General features: G+C 45.4%; 1 long non-coding RNA gene across 1 annotated transcript; it reads right to left on the reverse strand.

Annotated features, from left to right (window-relative positions):
- Positions 1-9,384: 9,384 nt before the first annotated feature.
- LOC142828039 (uncharacterized) lies at positions 9,385-16,468 on the reverse strand. Its single transcript, XR_012902961.1, has 2 exons — positions 16,088-16,468; positions 9,385-15,379 (listed from the first exon to the last, which is right to left on the reverse strand). It is a non-coding gene; the product is annotated as an uncharacterized LOC142828039 (long non-coding RNA).
- Positions 16,469-18,158: the final 1,690 nt, after the last annotated feature.

Consider the following 18,158-nt stretch of genomic DNA (forward strand, 5'->3'; position numbering starts at 1 on the left):
ACAAGCGCTACGGGTCTTCATCACCATCAGTCACTCCCTCTTCAACTCCCCTGTCTGCAGTCCCCTGTCCGCTTCGCTCCCCTGGTCGCACTGCTCTGGCTTTTTAAAGCCTGCTTGCCTAGGTCAGGCCTGCCCCCTTCTGAGTCACACAGGGGAAGGCTGTGATCTTCCATGATCTTCGCACTAGGCACAGGAAAGTGGCCGCCTAGGGCAGGAGAGCTGCCAGCCTGGCCACCCAGGAGCAGGTGTGTATGAAAATCAAGGGGGTCCACTGAGACCCCGACCCTGAGCCCTGAGCTTACAATGGCCATCCTGGGTCAGACCAAAGGTCCATCTAGCCCAGTAGCCTGTCTGCCGACAGCGGCCAACCCTAGGGACCCTGGAGGGAATGGACCGAAGACAGTGACCAAGCCATTTGTCTCGTGCCATCCCTCTCCAGCCTTCCACAAATCTTGGCCAGGGACACCACTCCTACCCCCTGGCTAATAGCACTCCATGGACCCAACCTCCATGAATTGATCTCACGTCCCTTTAAATTCTGTTCTAGTTGTAGGCTTCACAGCCTCCTACAGCAAGGAGTTCCACAGGTTGACTCTTTGCTTTGTGAAGAACAACTTTCTGTTACTACTTTGAAGCCTGCTACCCATTCCTTTCCTTTGGTGTCCTCTAGTCCTTCTTTATGGGAACTAATGAAGAACTTTTCTGTATGCACCCTCTCCACCCAACTCCTGCTTTTAGAGACCTCTATCCTGTCCCCCCTCCGTCTCCTCTTTTCTAAGCTGAAAAGTCCCAGTCTCTTTAGCCTCTCTTCATATGGGACCTGTTCCCAACCCCTGATCATTTTAGTTGCCCTCCCCTCTCCCAGCCTCTCTCTTCCCCTCTCCCACCTCCTTTTCCCAGTCTCCCCCAGTTTTGTTCAATAAAGACAGATTCCATTTTTGAACATAATTGTCCTTTATGTTGTACATCAAGAAAAGGGGCTAGGGAAGGGTAAGTGGAAGGAGGTGAGGGAGGAATGGGGTACGAGCCCCCAATGGGGAGGACTGGGCTGGCTCTGCGGGCTTCTGGGGGTGGAAGCTCTCCTGCAGCTCCCCAATTGCCCCCTCTCCCCAGATGGCAGCCTGCGGCAAGTGCAGCCGGTTTGATGGCCAAGTGCTGTGATGTGCCCAGTGTGGGCACTCCGGGCACTCCAAGCCAGGATTGGTTTTCAAGTGGGGCACCCCTGAGAACTGTCTGTCCGGGGTGGGGGTCGGGTCCCTTTAAGCGCAGCCCTTGGCTAGCCTGAGACAGCATCTCCACGCTCTAAGTCCTCCTCTGATGCCCTGCCGGCACTGCTTCCGGCCATCCTTAAGCCCGGTTCAGGGTCCACTTAATGTGGACATGCTAGTTCGAATTAGCAAAACGCTAATTCGAACTAGTTTTTAGTTCTAGACACGTTAGTTCGAATTAGCTTAGTTCGAATTAACTAATTCGAACTAAGTTAGTTCGAATTAGCGCTGTAGTGTAGACGTACCCTAAGAGTCACTGCTCGGAAAACACAGAGATGGCACATAGTGCCTCAGCCTCTCCAAAGACCTGGTAAATTTGTGAAGGCAATGGGCTGTTGAACAGTGTAGGACACTGCTTCTAGCTGTCCCTTTGGTGATAGGCTTACAGCAATGTTACAAAATATCCAGTCTATCTAAGTCAGTGTTTCTTAAACTTTTTAAGACCGAGGAACACCAAACAATATTTTTTTTATGAGGACCACAAAGGATTTTTGGTTGAGCCAAAAAACGAACAAACAAACAAACGAAAAAATGGTCGGGGGAAAGAGGGTCAGGGGAAAGTTATTGAGCAAAAAAAAAAAAAAAAAGTCGCCTTTTTGGAAAAAAAGGGCAGACATTTTGAATTCTGTTGTTCTCCGTGGCACACGTTCGACTGCCTCACAGCACACCAGTGTGCCACGGAACACAGTTTAAGAAACACTGGTCTAAATCATATTTTTATTAAACCGAAGGCAAAAAGAGAGATGGGAAAGTGAAGAAATCATATAAGGAGGAGAAAGGACACGCAACAGAAATTAGGGGTGACAACAGGAATCCGTCTCATGTTTCATGTGATGTTTGGGATTTAGGGTCAGTCTGGACAGGACATATCTTAGGATCAGGATGATGAAGGCCCAAAAGATCCTGGCATCCCAGGAGATGCTGGGGGTGGCAGCCATGATGGAAAGTTCACTCCTTCTCCTTTTCTTAGCTAGTAATGGTTGTGCTCACATCTGCTAAAGTTTCCTTTTGAGGGTTCCAAAAGAGAGTGAAGGGCAGAACAGACCATCCCCTTGTTTTTTATCCACCAATTAGATTTAATTTCTGACACTAATTGTGGTCCATCATTTCTGGTTTCACACTTCACTTTCTTTACAAGGCATGAGCTGGTACTCAAGAAAATAGCCCTTGAATTAGGTCAGGAATCCTTTTTGTTTAGCTTAATTAATTACTTTCTATCTCCTTTTTGCAGTTTTTCCAATCAACATTTATTGTTGTATGTGATTGTGACATTTTACAAATATCCACTCACTTTCCCTCCACTGAATTAATAAATAAGGTAAATTTCTAGGCCCAGTTATTACAACAGCACCCTAGCCACTGGACTCTCGAATCTTATCTTTCTGTTAGTTCCAAGTGGAACCTCTCCAGTGGAGGAGAGAGGAGGAAGAGATGATGCCCATGACTCTATAGCCAAATAAAGCATTTGAAGGTGGGTGTCTCACTTCTCAGATGGGCTCCCTAGCAACCAGTCTATTGGGTACAACATCTCACTTCTGTTTGACCAGAAATTCATAACCCTTTCAATGATCATTTTGGCAAAGCAGATCTATTTCTGCAAAAGTGGTCTGTTGATAAATTGTTTCCCATCCAAAAAAACAAAAGCACCTCCCACCTTTTTGGTGAAACATTGCCACCAGCCCTATTATTGAAGTTTAATTTGACCAATATTTGTACAGTGTTTGGAATAGTGTCCGCAACAAAAAGGTCCTATATGACTGCATATCTGTAATAATCTATCTTGGTTTCTTTATCTGTGTAACCTATAGTTCCCTCCCTTGCTGAGAGATGATGGGACATGAGCAGCAAGCTCCTGTATGCGTGCTGCTTACCAAAACCTGCTACTTTTAACAGTTTATGTAGCTCTCAGTGACTTATTCCAGTTATTATCCTTTCCTGGGGACACCTGCCCTTCACACAGTCTCTTGCCTACACCTGACATTCTGTATGATAGCTGGTAACCTGAAAAAGAGAGGTTGCATGATTCAGTGTGCAAAGCACTCTAATGTTACTTTAGTTTTGTTTTCAATATAGAGGAATTCAGGGCAGGTTATTTCTATGGAAACTGAGGATAAGTCTGCATGCAAACTAAAGTTTGAGGTCACTTTCAAGTGGAAAAGAGTTAGAAACTATACCAGGACAGAGGAAAGGCTATTATATGATGGGTTCTATGTCTGGCATTGGCTAATAAAATGCTTCAGAGAATAACATGACCCCTCAATCGGCATATTTATTTAACCAGGAAGGATTTCTTCCTCATCATAGATGGCAATTGCCCTATAGCTCTGGAGCATAAGATTTAAAAGTCCTTTTGATTCTGTCCAACCACTACCTGTAATACTCCAGATATTATTTGTAAATGTTTGACACCATTTTGAAACTAATTAACCTATTTGACTCATATATGCAGTACAACTGCACAAAATCATATTGGCTTGCACACAAATTATCTTTTATATGTGAGCAGAAATTGCTTGCTATATGAGATCATCGCTCAGTAATCTGTGGGTGATCAGTTTTGTTATATCACTGCAATGACTACAGGCCATCTCTTAGGAGTCAGCAGACCACAGTTTCAGTGCATCCTGAACCAAGAGCTAGTCCTGCTTTTGTGTCTCAAATCCATGTAACAAATAACTCAAGCATGGCAGCAACTGAGCGATCTGTGAGCACCTCACTAAGGTTTATCTGTAAGGAGGAGCCTTTTGTTTGTGCTGGCCAATATGGAATATCAAGCTCTATAATACACTGAGATCTAAGAACAACAAAGAGCCAGACACACACATTTCTCCCTGTGATGGTCACATAATATGGAGTCCTTACTACCAGCCTTCCACTGGAGAAGAGTAGAATTATATGGGCTGGTTGTGAACCTCTGTCTTGCCTTGTCATTTCCCTCACCCAATAAAGGACCTAACTAGTGAGATTACAGGGTAGATATTTCCTACTGCCTTTGCCTAGATCAGGCCCTCTGATAGAAATCTTATCAGGATAACAAAGGATAATCCAAGAGAGGGGGCGAGAGAGAGCTGGATGTCTACAAAGCTCTGCTTTCTCAAGCTGCCAAACCCTTTAACCTTCAGAAACAAGAATTCTTTAAAAGATTAAAAACAGGCTAAAGAGTGCCCTTCTGTTCCTCTGTATACTAATCATTTTATTGCCATGACAGCTATGCTTCCCATAGGCTTTGTGAGTGTGACTACCACTCCTCACGAAATATGCCACTTTGCTCTCCTGCCAGGCTTTCCTGCTACCACAGAGGTTCTAAATGTAAATCAGTGTGAACATCTGAAGTAGCACATTCATTGGGTTTATGAACATCATTTATTATAAATTACATTCCTGCCTGAAATGGCCTGATTGTGGAAGCCCTGTAGGGCTGTTAAAGTAGCTGTTCTTGTGAGGAAACTCTACATTGTCCTCTACGCTCGTGCTCTCTCTTTCATTCTCATTAATGTCATTGCAAAGCTTGCTGGGAAAAATGTGCCTCTGCCAGGGAAAAGGGAAAGGTTTGGGGTGCTTGAGCTCTGCAAATCACACCCTGGGCTCTATTTTTTTGTTTTTCAATAAGATAAATGAACTCCACTTTACTGCGCTACATTTGTTTGTTATTATTTATTACCAGTAATGCAATAATGCACATGGGATTCCAAATAGATTCTAAGGCCAGAAGGAACCACTGTGATCAGCTAGTCTGCTCTCCTGTATAACACAGGCTGTAGAATTTCCCAGAATAATTTCTATAGCAGAGCTTTGAGAAAACTCTCCTATTTATGCTTTATTTTCAGTCTGAATCAGTCTTGCTTCAACTTCCAATCCTTGGATCATGTTATTCCTTTCTCTACTAGATGGAAGAGCATATTATTAAATATATGTTCCCCAGGTAGATGGGGGAGCCAACAGTCTCCGTGAGCACCTCTGTAAGGTGTATGTGTGGGGCCTGGCTCTGTGCTTCCAGAAAGGGTGGGGCCTCAGGAAGAAGGGGCAGGGCCAGGAGCAGCCAGCCCTCCACACTGCACAGAGTGCAATGCACTCTTCGCCCCCCCCCCCCCTGCCCAGCACAAACCCTCAGAGCCACACAGAGTGTGCGGTGTATCATCCAGCTGCAATTTACAAGGCCCAGGGCTCTGGTTGCCACTACTACTTCCATAATAAAGGTGGTGGCCAGGATCCCTGGGCCTCTTTGAATCACCAGGCTCTGCAGCAATTGCCCCCATTGTGTTCTCTCTTGGTGGACCAGCAGGTAGATACTCCTGATGTAAGCAGGGACTAAACTGCTGCTTGCTATCAGCCAGCTAAAAGGAGGGGTGGGTGTGCTGGCTGCAATTGTTTAGCTCTGCAAGGTAATTAACTGTTAACTGTTGATATGTAAATACAGCTCAGGAGAGAATACGAGGTGTGGCTATGTAAATCCCATTCAGCCAGGGCTGATGGAGGGTCAGTGTTGGAATGGAATGTGGAGAATTGTAAATAATTTGGGACTGTTGTGGGGGTCACTAATCATGCTACCCCTAAATGTGGGAACTTGTAAAACATGCCACCAGTGCTTGTAGGGGAGACACCACCATCATGGTAAGAGGTCTCGGAGGAACAAGCCTCCCCCCTTCCAGAGTTGAGTGAACTGAGCTGGGCGGAAGGGTTAAAGGGCTTGAGTCAGCCTGTTTCACGGTGAAGCAAAATGCAGGACAATGTAGCACTTTAAAGACTAACAAGATGGTTTATTAGACGATGAGCTTTCGTGGGCCAGACCCACTTCCTCAGATCAAATAGTGGAAGAAAGTAGTCACAACCATATATACCAAAGGATACAATTAAAAAAATGAACACATATGAAAAGGACAAATCACATTGCAGAACAGGAGGAGGATTCGGGGGGGGGGGGGGGAGGAAGGAAGGTAAGTGTCTGTGAATTGACGATATTAGAGGTGGGGAGAGTGGGATGTTTCTGAGTTAATGGTATTAGAGGTGATAATTGGGAAAGCTATCTTGATAATGTGTAAGATAGTTCAAGTGTTTGTTCAATCCTCTTTGGAGAGTGTCGAATTTTAACATGAATGACAGTTCAGAGGATTCCCTTTCAAGTGCAGATGTAAAAGGTCTTTGTAGCAGAATGCAGGTGGTTAAGTCATTGAGAGAGTGTCCTTTCTGGTTAAAATGGCAAGAAACTGTTTTTTCTTTGTGATCTTGTCTGATATCTGTTTTGTGGGCATTAATCCTTTGGCAAAGTGTCTGAGATGTTTGTCCAATGTACATAGCAGACGGACACTTTCGGCACATGATAGCATAGATTATATTTCTGGATGCGCAGGAATATGTGTTCTTATAACTCACTTGGTTAGGTCCAATAATGGTATCAGCAGAATAAATATGTGGACAAAGCTGGCCACGGGGTTTGTTGCAAGGGAAGGTACCAGGGTTGGTATTAGTGTGGTATGTCCTGTGGTTGTTGGTTGTTGGTTCACGGTGTGAGCTGTAAGACTGGCCCAACCTGCCCTTTTCCCTCTTTGTTTTAAGGACAGACCTAAAGCAAACTCCCTGAGGAGTCTTTTCTTTTGCTAGTCCAGTGGAAGCTGGATTCCTTTGCCAGTCCAGCTGGTGGCTAAAGAGTTGAAATCACTGAGAGCTGAAATCACTGGTTTGGCTGAGATCCAGACCCATTGCGGTCAGTGAAGTGGCAGTGGACAGCAGAGTGGCTGGTGGGAATCACTGGCTGGTGGCATAACATGGCTGGTAGGAGCGATGGCAGGTGAGGAGTGGCGACCAGCGGTGTTGCACGGAGCGGCGACCAGCGGCGTGGCACAGAGCGGCGGCAGGCGAGGAGCAGCGACCAGCGGCATGGCATGGCAACCAGTGGCGTGGTGCGGAGCAGCGGCAGGCAAGGAGCGGCGACCAGTGGCAGCAGCAGGCGAGGAGCAGAGGCAGGCGACCAGCAGACCATCCAGTGGCGTGGGACGAGACAGCTGGTGGAGTGTGGCGAAGTGTCGTAAGGTGCCCCCTATATATCCCGCCACTCCCATTACTATCCAGGTTGGGAGGTGAAACCCCGCGGGTGAACTTTGGGACTCTGGGTGGTACGGACCAAGGACAGAGACTTTTGGGGTGTCGGACTCTTTGGACTTCAGGTGATCCTTGGCTGGGGGAGGGGGCTTAGCTCATGTTTGGGTTATGAACTCGGTTTGTGGTGTTTTCCATCAGTTAATGCCATGTGACTTCTCTCTCTGTTTCATTAAATGTTTCTTTCCTACACTCAGACTCAGTGCGTGCGAGTGGGGAAGCATTGCCTCTCAGAGGCACCCAGGGGTGTGTGAATTTCCCAGATCACTGGGTGGGGGCTTGAGCCGGTTCTGTGTGAGATGGACCCCAAGATATTGAACCCAGCCCTGGTTACTGCCAGGCCTACCCAGCAGAAGGGTTACACTAGAATGCAATAAAACCACAATTTACATTACAAAAAGACACAGCAGGTGGATGAGGGGAAGAGGAGCGAGAAGATGAGGTAACAATAAAAGAAGTATATTATGAGGTTTGTTATTTTGATTTATATTAGAGATGTGACTAGAGATCCCTGGTACCGGGGGAGGGGAGGTTCTATGCACTGCAAATACACATATGAGACAATCCCTGCTTTAAAGAGTTTACTATCTAAATAGACAAGACAGACAAAGCAGGGGGGAGGAGGGAGAAACAGAGGCTCAGAGCTGAAGTGACTTGCCCAAGGTCCAACATTATTAAACAGAAATACTTATAGGGCAGTGGCCATTTCCAGTCAAGTACACCCAGCGCTAACTCAGATAAGGAAATAGGCCCTTCCTGTTGAAAACCTTTGATAGCACAGTCAAGGGACTTACTCAAGTGTAACAAAGTAGTTACTAGAATCTGTCCTCTCTTACGGTTCCTGTGTCATAATGCTCCCAATATACTATCTCATATTGTTCTGCCCTCAATTCTCTTTTCATGCTTAAATCAGGAGAAGTTTAATTTTATTCTCATGCCCCAAGTGCCGGCTATTTTGGAGACAATTCACACTCCACCAGTAATTAGATTATGATTATTAAAAAAAAATAACCAGCAGCTAGTGAGGCAATTGATATATGTCACATTAATAGCTCAGCTCTAGGGATCCAAGCCAGGCAAAAAGTGAATAAAGGATGATGGCAAATTTTTCTGTCCATCAATGCATCTTCCCTCCTGTTTTCTCTGTCTCTCCATTTCCCTCCTAACTTTGTTAGGATTGACTATATTTTGCCATTACTGCTGCTGCTGTATTTCTTTGGCAATGAAATCTAGAGACCTCAGCACAAACCATAATAGCATAAACTGAGAATAGATTTAATGGAAGATGAGTGAGCGGTTTGTGCATGTGTGGTTTCTTTTTATATTTAGTAAATGTTTAATATCTGCCCTTCAATGGGCTGTGGCACATGGGTCTCAGCAGATGTATCTTTTAACACCTATGAAGTGAGTGAGGAAGAAGCCTATAGCTTAGAGCATCTGCACATATGAGAGAGTAGCATTTACTGGTTAGACGTAAGGGCAGAACTGACAAGAGAAGAGGCTGTGGGATTTGGGCTTGTTTAGTCTACAGAGGAGAAGAGTGAGGGGGGATTTGATAGCAGCCTTCAACTACCTGAAGGGGGGTTGCAGAGAGGATGGAGAGAGGCTGTTCTCAGTGGTGGCAAATGACAGAATGAGGAGCAATGAATGGTCTCAAGTTGTAGTGGGAGAGGTCTCAATTGGATATTAGGAAAAACTATTTCACTAGTAGGGTGGTGAAGCACTGGAATAGGTTACCTAAGCAGGTGGTGGAATCTCCATCCCTAGAGGTTTTTAAGTCCTGGCTGGGATGATTTAGTTAGGGTTGGACCTGCTTTTAGCAGGGGGTTGGATTCGATGACCAACCCCATGATTCTATGATTCTGTGAACCACAATGTCTGATGATGTTGGAGAACTACCTAGCTCTCAAACATTGCTCTGTCTTATGCTGGGACAGAGGACCACCAAATCTTTTCTGGAAGAGATATGCTGAACTCTAGTCCCTACAAACCTGTGGTGTATGAAGGCATGGACTCCGGCCGGTGCAAGCACGAAATCATTTTATTGCAAAATCACAACTACCTTTATACCCTTAAAAGTTTACAAACTGCTTTTACACAAACTGCTTTTTCCCAGTCCCAAACACAGCACTCTCGAAGGTCATTGACTCAGACAGATGTTGTTATTGTTGGCTCAAGACTCTTGCTTGGTTTCGTCCTTGGGACGCTCTGTCATGCGGCCAAAGCACTATACTTGCTGATTCTCTACATCTCCCCCTCTTTTATACAAAGCAATACCATTAATAAGTAACATTGTCATTACATGAGCCTCAACTTTCTGAGCAGAACGAATACAAGAAAAAAGTAAAGAAAGAATTATAAAAAGCACAATAAGAAGCCCACTAGCAAGTCCAATAAACACCCACATGCGCAAATTTAATCCAGAAAACCACGCAGTAGGATTAAGCCAAGATAAGTCAGATTGCAAAGTAGCAAAAACCTTTTGTGTGGTTAATTCTTGCAATTGCTGAATTTGGTTCTTTAATTGAACATGCAAAGAATTAACATGAGAACGTAAAGAAACATCAAAGGCACCCTGTAAATGGTGTTTAACAAGGTTCCAATCATGAACTGATGAATTCCAGGGGAGGGATGTCACACACAGACCTCCAGCAATGTGCTCCCAATCACAATGCAGAGACAACCTAGTCTTTAAGGCTGCGTGCATATCACCAAGCCAAATGACTGCGGCTTCTAGGGCCTCAAGCCGCACCAATATCTCTTCATCAATGGTCTTCTGCATTTGGAACTCCCGTGTAACGTTTATTAGAGTTTCCCCTACCATTTTTGCAGTCTTAACCGACTGAGTTAAAGAGGCAATAGCAGCAGTGGCAGAAGCAAGAATAATAATTGCCGACAAGAGCAAAAATCAGCCACCCCAAAAATCGCTTCGTACGTCTACGAGTGTTAATAATCTCCTCCTGCAGCAACCTTGTAAGATGGCCAGAACCACTATCTCCTTCCCAATCTCGTGTGAGATTAACAGGAATCCATAACTCAGAGCGTTGTCGAAGAGGGAACACAAAGGTTACATTATCACTCATGGAAATGCAGGTCTTATATCGCACCTCAGACAACATAACAGAATAACAAGAATGGGAAAATTTACATCTCTTAAAACTTGCATTTTGTGCCAAGGCAAAAACATATAGATGCGAAGTACAAACCATAACACTATTATCTTGCTGCTTAATATAGTTAGATGTATAATTCTCTAAAATCAAACTCCCTAAATTATAACCCATAAATGCTAACCCTATCTGCCACACCCCCTTATGTAACATGGAGGCCGTGGCATTATCCCCATTAGTAATAAATTGTAACACAGGACCGGCAGAGCCTCCCCCATGCCACGAAAGGCTATGATTATACCGGCCAAAGGGGACAGTGCGATTGTCCACTTTATCCCACAGCATACCGTGAGGGCCCCAATCCACAACCGTGCCGAATTCGCCCCGGAGTACCAGGGGACTGCGTCCACGACATGCCTGCCAAACTGGTGCCGCGTCCGCTGATATCCTCTTTATCATGCAGCGGGGCAAATCAGGGGCGTACGGCTCCCAAGAGTCATTGCCGCTTCCGTGCATCCCGGGAATGCTCAGTAAGGTATAGTTAACCCTTCCGTCGTGCTCCCACGCCACTAGGTGCAACTGTAGCTGCACGGGCACGCAACCTGAGTCATGAAGCAAAGCGTTGGGAGGTCAGTGACAAAGGTGACATTGGTAACATTAACGACCTCGGTTTCCTGTTCTGCTGTAGGGGGTATCCACACCCCTCCTACCCAATCGGTACCATTGTTACTGATGGGCGGTGAGGGATCCCACCATGTCACAGGCCTGAATACGGGGGGATCAATGATGTGCGTCCAATACAAATGTGCTGTCGCAGTATGCACACAAAAACCGCTCCACAGGAACCACAGAAATGCAGTGGTGACCGTCATGGATTTGTTGCTATGGATCGGCAGCAGTCCCTTCATTCTTGAGTTGAATCTCTTGCGCTGATGGCTTACCAATCCTGGCTGGCTTAACAAATCGCACAGGAAGCCAATAGGGACCTGAGGGAAGAGAAACACATGCATCCCCACATCCCCACGTGATTAATGGTACGGGACCTTGCCACTGTCCGGATTCCAGGTGTCTGTAGTAAACTTGTGGCCGCTCCGGCCATGCAGAGTCTTGCCCAAAGTGGCACTGTGCTGCCGTGAAAGACAAATCAGAAAGTTTAACACATACATAGCTTTGTCCAAACGCTCCTGTGGGGTCATTCCCACTGGACTCCCCCTTTTTTGTTTATCAAGAAGGGTCTTGAGAGTGCGGTGCGTGCGTTCAACAATCGCCTGGCCCGTGGGGGAGTGTGGAATGCCTGTGGTGTGGCTTACACCCCAATCCTGCAAAAAGGACTGAACTTTGTGAGAGATATAAGCGGGACCATTATCAGTTTTAACAGAAACTGGAACACCCATAACAGCAAAACAATGTAACCAATGCCGAACAACATCACGAGCCTTTTCTCCCACATGGGCAGTAGCAACAATAAGGTGGGAAAAGGTATCAACAGTAACATGTACATAGTGCAATCTGCCAAATTCGGAAAAATGGATCACATCAGACTGCCAAAATTCATTGGCCCGTAGGCCTCACGGGTTAACACCGCTAGGTACCGGTATGGCGGATAGACACTGGCAATCCGGACAGGCGCGAACTATATCTTGCGCCTGCTGTTTAGTAAGGGAAAATTGCTGAGCTAATGATCTAGCATTCTGGTGAAAAAAATCATGTGAAAGTCGTGCTTATCATAACACATTTGAACCATATAGGTTATAACTGCTAGATATTCAAAACAAGATTAAGCATAAGCGCAACATGAATTGTTTGTCTAGCCTCATGCTGGCTGTTCTTCAGGACTTCGTAGTTTGCTTCACCTATCGCTGGCAGGTTCTTCTGGGCTGCAGCTGGTACCTTGGCCTTGGTCTCTCAGGTTCGTCTGCTTCTGGGCCTGGATTGCCAGTACCAAGCCTGCGTTGATCTCTGTCTACTTCTGGACCTGGGTCTCCGGTACCAGGTCTGCAGTGATCCTTGTTGGGGCTAACCTCTGTAGGCGCTGGAACCAGTTGGCAGTGAGAGGCATGAATCCAAGTGGGCAATCCCTTGCACTTTACAGCAGTATGTGTGGTCAGAAGGACGTGGTAGGGACCCTTTCACCTGGGTTCCAGGGCAGTCTTTCATTGGTAAACTTTCACGCAAACCCAGTCTCCTGGTTGTAGTTTTATGGCGCGGCTCAGTCGGGTCCTCCTGGAAGGCGTCCTTAACCTGTGAATGATAAGACTGTACACACCTCATAAGTTCCTGACAATACTTGACTAGGCTTCTTTTAACAAGTGTGGCATCAGCCAGGTTAATTTTGGGTTGCTTAACAATTTCATAGGTCGGCCACATGCAATTTCATGTGGACTGAGTCCAGTTTTCCGATTAGGAGTGGCTCTCATGCTCATTAGGGCAATTGGGAGTGCTTCTACCCATGTGTCAGCTGACGGTCAGGGCAGTGTGTGTGTGTGTGCTGAGAAAAGGTTTAACGTCCGTGACTTTACTGCTAGGACCGGGGTCCCATCGCAGAGGGCAGCCAGAGTGCACACAGGCCAGAGTTCTGACATATTTTAGCAAGTTTGTTCTCTAAAATCCTGTTTCATCTTTTTACTGCTTCTGCGCTCTCCAGGTGTCGCGCACAGTGCAGTGCTTGTCTGGTAGAGTAGTGCTTTGCCAGTTTTTGAACAATTTGTCCAGTAAAGTGGGTACCTTTATCACTGGAGATCATAAAGCGTATTCCCCATGATGGGATGTAATGATTTAGAAGTTTCTTTGCCACTGTGATGGCATCAGTTTTCCTGCAGGGATAAGCTTCTACTCATCTCAAAAACAAGCAAACAATCACCAGCACATTATTTAAAAAAAATGACATTTAGGCAATTGAATAAAGTCCATTTGTAAGTTCAGAAATGGTCCCAAAGGCGGAGGTTGCCGGGACTGTCTTTTCAGGTTTACCCACGTTGTAGGCTTGGCAGACAGGGCAAGCCAAACAGTAATCTTTGACTGCTTGGGAGAATTTGGGAGCAAACCAATTTTGTTTTACGTTTGCCAACGTGCGACAATCCAGGGAGCACGGAGGCAAGGTGAGGTAGCAAGACCACTGGGGCAACAATGTGGCCAACAGAGCTGCACCAGTAGTGCTCTGGGTGCAAGGTGCACCCTGCCAGTCTCCACTCCTGCTTTCCCGTTTCTGGGGCTTGGTCTTGCAGGAGGGCCAGTTCCATCAGAGATGGCAAAGGAGCTGGCGATCATAGGAGAGAAGGGAAAAACAGCAGGTAGAGGAGCAGATTTCACTACATTCCAGACAGTACAAACTGCATAGCCTGCTATTAAAACTCCACTAGAATTATAAAAGCAAAAAAACCATCTGTGTAAAGCACAAAGTTAAGATTATTCAAGGGACTTAAATTATTCTTTCATTAAAACAACAATATTGTACACACAACGTTTGCAATACATATATCACAAACAAGACACACAAGACAAATCTGGACAGAACACAGAACACAAACTTATTATGTCATGACACAGAACCATGGTTTTTTGTTGTTGTTGTTGTTTTTCTTCAGCTGGCACCAGCGCTTTCTGATGATCTGAAAGACAAGAAAACATTTCTACCCACATTGGGGTGGTGCATTATATTTTAGAACACTTTTTCTTTACAGATTTTTGCTACTTTTTGATCAGCCTGCTGTTACCCAATGGTATGCTTTTATTTTGAACACCAGCTTGAGAGGGTTTGAATAAATTACTTTATTGTTTAATTATTAAGTTAAAGGTGGCATGCCTCAGTTTCCCTCTTGTACTGCAGACCAGGCTTTTTTTACTGCCACAGAAACTCTCTTAGAACAAGGTGCTTGCTAATTACTATTCCAGCAAGCAAAAAGGTTTTCTTTTCCTGAAAAGAATCACCTGCAATGTTACAGGCTTACTCATGGGGGACAGTGCCCCCCCCCTTCCAGAACAGACAGGCAGTTTGCAGACACACACAACCTTGGGTCTGAAAGCAAGCCAAGAGTGCTATCAACTCAGCCTTGAAAAGAAACACAGTGAAGTTTCAGAGTTTGGATTCTTAAAACAATAATTAGTTTCCTTGGAAGACACATTTAACCCTTAGGGTGCAGGTTTTACAAATTTATCAATTCTGAAAGAGTTTTTGCCTTGTTACGCAGGGGGTCCAAAGCCTTCCTGCAGTCTATATTAACGTTTTCAATAGCCAATTGAAACAGCAACAGGTGCTGAACCTCCTCTGAGTCTACTTATCGTTGTATGGCGGTTTGGAGCCTATCCAAAAATTACACATAGGGTTCCTGGGGGCCCTGGCGGACCGTAGCAAAAGATGTGTCCCTTTGGCCCGCATCAGGGACCTGTCATAAGGCTCGAAGGGTCAGCAATGTGGCTTGTGTAAATACCAAGCGATTCATCTGAGCCTGAGCCTGGGGAGTAGCATATTGGCCTTGCCCTATAAGTTCATCTATGCCAACGTTTACCCCATTGGTAATATTATCCATAACTTGCGACGTAACACCGTCACGATACTCGGTGTCCTAAGCTGCATACTGCGCCGGGCTAAGTAGCAGGCGTAATAGCGTGCGACAATCATGCAGGGCCATAACATATGACTCCGAAATAGCCACAACCAAATTCATCGTATAAGAAGACTGTAATCCATAATCCTTCACAGATTTGCGCAACTCTTTTACAAATTCATATGGCAAAGCCTCATGTCGGGCGGGCCGTTGGGGCGCATATACAATTGGAAAAGCCTGTAGAAGCTGCACATCTTCTCGCCGAAGAGCCTCACGTCGGCATTCAGATAAAACCCCTGTCTGTTCATTATGCGAGGGTGCCGCCAAGGGGGGCCCATATGGAGTGACCGTGTGGCTTGCGGACCTGTATGAAGAAGCGGGAGCTAATGCTGGGGCAAAAGGCGGAGGGGCTACAATCGAGGACTGAGAAACAGCTTGTAGCCTCTGAGTCTTTAAAATTTGCTCCGCCGTCGGCGCAGATGCCGCCAGGGCCTTGACGGGCTCGAGCGACGGGTACGAGTCAGGCCCTACGCCGACCGCCGCCGTCCCTGTGTCAAAGGGGGTCCTCGGGCCCGCTGTCCTCAGATTCACTGTCCTCAGCGCCGAGGCACAAGTCATCAGGCTCCGGGGAGACCGGGACCGTGGCGTACACTGGCTCACAATCCTCCCCGGGGGGTTTTGGGGGAGGGGACGAGGGATCCTCTGGGTCCTGATATGGCCTGGGATCAAATGTTGCTGACACTTCCTTCAGGAACCGCTTGGCGGGATGCAATGCCTGTATGGCTGTATAAACAGTTCGCCATGTTACTATGATCCCTTTTGGGAGGGATAATGCAAGATGTTCAGAGGTTCTCAATTCCTTGCCCACCTTCTCCCAGAAGGTCAAATCATAAGAACCCCCTTCCAGGAACCACGGGCAATGGTCTCGTATCCAAACCAACAGCTGAACCAGCTGTACAGGGGGAACCTTAAACCCCTGTTCCTTCACAATGTGCTGCAAGATCTCAAGCTGCAGTTTTTGCTCTTTCGTGGCAGACTGCCCCATTCTGTTACTCTGTCCGCGGCTGCTCACCTGTTCGTCCTGCGAATGGTGATGTCAGTAATTTCGGGAGCTCCTCTCAACAACTTATCCTCCGTCCAGCCGCAGGTACACCACCGGTTTGAATCACTCATTCAGTTCAAGCCCTGTATCGGGCGCCATTTGTGGTGTATGAAGGCATGGACTCCGGCCGGTGCAAGCACGAAATCATTTTATTGCAAAATCACAACTACCTTTATACCCTTAAAAGTTTACAAACTGCTTTTACACAAACTGCTTTTTCCCAGTCCCAAACACAGCACTCTCGAAGGTCATTGACTCAGACAGATGTTGTTATTGTTGGCTCAAGACTCTTGCTTGGTTTCGTCCTTGGGACGCTCTGTCATGCGGCCAAAGCACTATACTTGCTGATTCTCTACACAAACCCTCAGAAGATAGTTTAGAATTCCAAAGGCCAACATCTAGAGAACTGTGAAATGTCTGGATTTCAATTATCTTCTTTCTAGACGCAGGCTTCAGAAAGAGAAGGTGTGCAGGTAACAGGGATATTCTCAGATGCCCTAATTCTCCTTTCACGTACCCCAACATAAATTAGGAGCAAGTCCACCAACGCTGACGAAATTGCATTGATGTTAAATGGATGTCAATGAAAAGGGGAAATTAAGACCTCAGAGATTCTGATTGCCTCTAGAAAAGGTTATTTCCCCCATTACAGCTCATTGAGTGCACCCCAAAGGAGTGGAGATTCGTACATCTCTTTGCTTTGGCAGAGTCCAAGTGGGTGACAGATTCTTACAGAAGACCAGTTTTGGAAGTCTTTGTAATCAATGGGAATGCAGGGAAACATTTTGAAAAACATGAGTGAATTAGGATCATAAGCCTAACGCTGGCTGGGAACTTTTTTGGGACAAAAGGTATTTTTGCCACAAAGTGCCAATTTGTTAAAATTGCAGCTGTTCATGAAACAGGGTCAATTTCAACAAATAACCAGACTAAAAAAAAAAAAAAAAATTAGAAACACACTGAAATTATTGAAATGTCCGGTTTTGACATTTTTTAGATGAAGTTTCTAAGCAACTTTTCATTTTAACATGCTAGTAAATTTAGACCTAAACAAAGGAAAAAAGGTCACAATTAAAATGAAACTTTTAAAATTATTGAAAGAAAACCTTTTTATAGCCCTGAATTTAAAAAAAAGTCAGTTTACTATTTCTCAAAAACATTTGAGATTTTGATGATGTGCTGCCAACATTTAAAAACATGGAGTCTGAAGCAAAACTCCTTCCTTACCCAGAAGCACCTGGATAAAAGAGAAATAGAGCATGGGAAAGCTCTTATTTTGTTTTCCCGTTTTAAAAAAATCCCCCAATGCAGCCAACTGGAGGAGGATTACCTCTGGCAAAGGGACTTCATTAACTACACTTTATGGAAATATTTATTATTCGTCCCCAAAAATACACCATATATTGACAGTACATAGCAGAGTGTTTAACTTATGTGATTTGAGGGTCAGGTTAACCTAGATTTCTCCTCTACTGATAAGGGTTTCTGAATCAATTTGTGAAATGTGATCTGTTCCAAAGACAAAACAAAACTGTTTTTAAATTGTTGCAAGTATAAAAGTCCCCCTGGGAGAGCCGGTCTAAAGTAGTAGGGAGGGATAGCTCAGTGCTTTGAGCATTGGCCTGCTAAACTTAGGGTTGTGAGTTTGATCCTTGTGGAGGCCATTTGGGGCAAAAATTTGTCAGGGATGGTACTTGGTCCTACTGTGAAAGCAGGGGACTGGACATGATGACCTTTCAAGGTCTCTTCCAGTCTAGGAGATAGGCAATCTCCATTATATTATTAGTACAGTAAGCAATGTCTAGAACAGAGAAACAAAGAAATCCATTTTCCCTTCTTTTCAAATGGAACAGTGGTACTGGATAGCGTTAATTTTAAAAAGGAGCTGGTATCCCCTTACCTTCCCAAAAGGGGTATATGAGATTGACACTAAAAGGTATATACATCAGTATATGAACAGAGCCACTTGCACTAACTAGTACTGGAACTATACTAGTTGGAGCTGTGTTTAATTGTGATTGTTAACATGGTTTCCTTGGAC

Source organism: Pelodiscus sinensis, chromosome 3 (genome assembly GCF_049634645.1).
Source record: "Pelodiscus sinensis isolate JC-2024 chromosome 3, ASM4963464v1, whole genome shotgun sequence".
Classification (NCBI taxonomy): Eukaryota; Metazoa; Chordata; order Testudines; family Trionychidae; genus Pelodiscus; species Pelodiscus sinensis.